The sequence below is a fragment of the Montipora foliosa genome, chromosome 9 (assembly GCF_036669935.1).
Source record: "Montipora foliosa isolate CH-2021 chromosome 9, ASM3666993v2, whole genome shotgun sequence".
NCBI classification, from domain to species: domain Eukaryota; kingdom Metazoa; phylum Cnidaria; class Anthozoa; order Scleractinia; family Acroporidae; genus Montipora; species Montipora foliosa.
This window is the reverse complement of record NC_090877.1, coordinates 50,116,831-50,118,657: the sequence shown is the minus strand read 5'-3', so window position 1 is coordinate 50,118,657 and position 1,827 is coordinate 50,116,831. Positions and strand designations below refer to the sequence as shown.

Below are 1,827 nucleotides of genomic sequence, written 5' to 3'. Positions count from 1 at the left end.
GTACAGTACTTTGTTCCCTAACTTTGTTGTAATGTTGAGACTAAGTCGATCAGTGTATGAATGCAGAAGCCGATAAGATGATATTTATGAAACATTAAGAAGAGGTGTCAGTTGAGATGCGTAACAGGGGCACCCGACGAATCTGTTCCTCACTTTATCTGTTCCCCAGAGGAATCTTGCTGGCTGGCAAAAATACAGGTGTTCCGATGAGCTGGCTGGGAAATTTATTATTGATAGAGGTTTTGCCTGGGAATTACTGACTTTTTCTAGCATTTTAACCCGAGTTGGCTGTAGAAACTCTGAAGACTGAGAACGACAAACATACTACGGCTGGTCAGAATGATTGCGCTTGCGGAAAAAACCTGTGTCGGTTTTGTTCGGTCGTTTGTTAAAAGCGCGAAGGGTCGCGCGGAGGTTCCACAGATCGACGAACACGGATTGTGCTGTTTTCCTCATTTACATGTAAGATTAATTTCCATTGTTATTTTATCTGTATGCTGAGATTCTCGTGATGTTCTTCTACACTGAATTGAAATGAACAGAATGAATTTAACAGTATTAACTTGTATTTTCATTCACAGGTTTCAGTTTCGACCAGAGTTTCGACGGTGTACAATGTGTTTGTTGTTAGCGTTTTCGGAGGTATAAGACTTCCTATTGTAGTTGTTTTAATGCTTTTTTTTTCGGTTATCTGTATTAGTCAAGTGCGTGATGATCTTTTACAGTTGAAGCGAATTGAGCCAACGAATTGTAAAAAATTGACAGCAGTACGTATTTTTCTTATTCGTGTAGGCAGCCACGGGATCAACCAGGTGCTTTCCTCAAACACAAGGTAAAAATCAAGAAAAATTCGCACTTATTTTAATTTAGTTTATTTCTTTAGAAAGACGATTTATTACTCTCGACAACTCCTGCGAAGAGATCCTTTTGTAAGAACCTGTTGGCAGATATTTGGCACAATTATACAAAACCCTGTTTAGTGAACTAAAATCAAGCTGGTTCTAAAATTATGTGAGTAACAGTTAAATTGCAATAAGCACTTTAACCAAGGAGTTTGACTTTGAGATCGCAAATATTTATTTTTCTGGCAATCAATACCTATATCTCGCACATTGAAATTAGGACCTTTTCAAGAATCCACTTTAAGCCTGCATCCAAGTATCCCTATTTTGCCAGACAAAAAATATATATATGTTCGTATATGCAGGCTTTTACTATTGTTTTTTTTTTCTCTGACTAAGAAAACTTTGTTGGTTTTGGTCAGACTGTGGTTTTAATTGTGAGAATGCTTCTGATGATCAGCTGTCTTGTATTGGGTTGAGTGCTTAATTAAGACATACTATTGTTCTTACAATGTATGATTGTGTCAGCAATAACTGTTGTCATCAACACATACATTGACAAAACAATTATTGTTATTGTGACCAACAGCACTAATTCTTTTTTACTTGGCAGATTGTTTACTTTTCCTTTTCAACAATCACAAATTATCTTTAGTCATGCTTTGTCTCTGTACAAAGCCAAACTGAGTTAGGCTTGTGAAGATGGGCATTCTTTGTTTGTTCATTCTTACGACCCTCTCTCTTCCATCAGGTTGAGTTAGGCTTGTGACGATGGCCATTCTTTGTTTGTTTATTCTTACGACCCTCTCTCTTCCATCAGGTTGAGTTAGGCTTGTGACGATGGCCATTCATTGTTTGTTCATTCTTATTAACATCTCTCTTCCATCAGGTTGAGTTAGGTTTGTGACGATGGCCATTCATTGTTTGTTCATTCTTACGACCCTCTCTCTTCCATCAGGTTCAGTTAGGACATTCATGGTTTGCA

The 1,827-nt window shown here is 37.5% G+C and overlaps 1 long non-coding RNA gene across 1 annotated transcript; it reads left to right on the top strand.

Annotated features, from left to right (window-relative positions):
- The first annotated feature begins 387 nt into the window (after nucleotides 1-387).
- Nucleotides 388-897, top strand: LOC137969857 (uncharacterized). Its single transcript, XR_011116734.1, has 3 exons — nucleotides 388-462; nucleotides 582-642; nucleotides 793-897. It is a non-coding gene; the product is annotated as an uncharacterized lncRNA (long non-coding RNA).
- The last annotated feature ends 930 nt before the right edge of the window (nucleotides 898-1,827 follow it).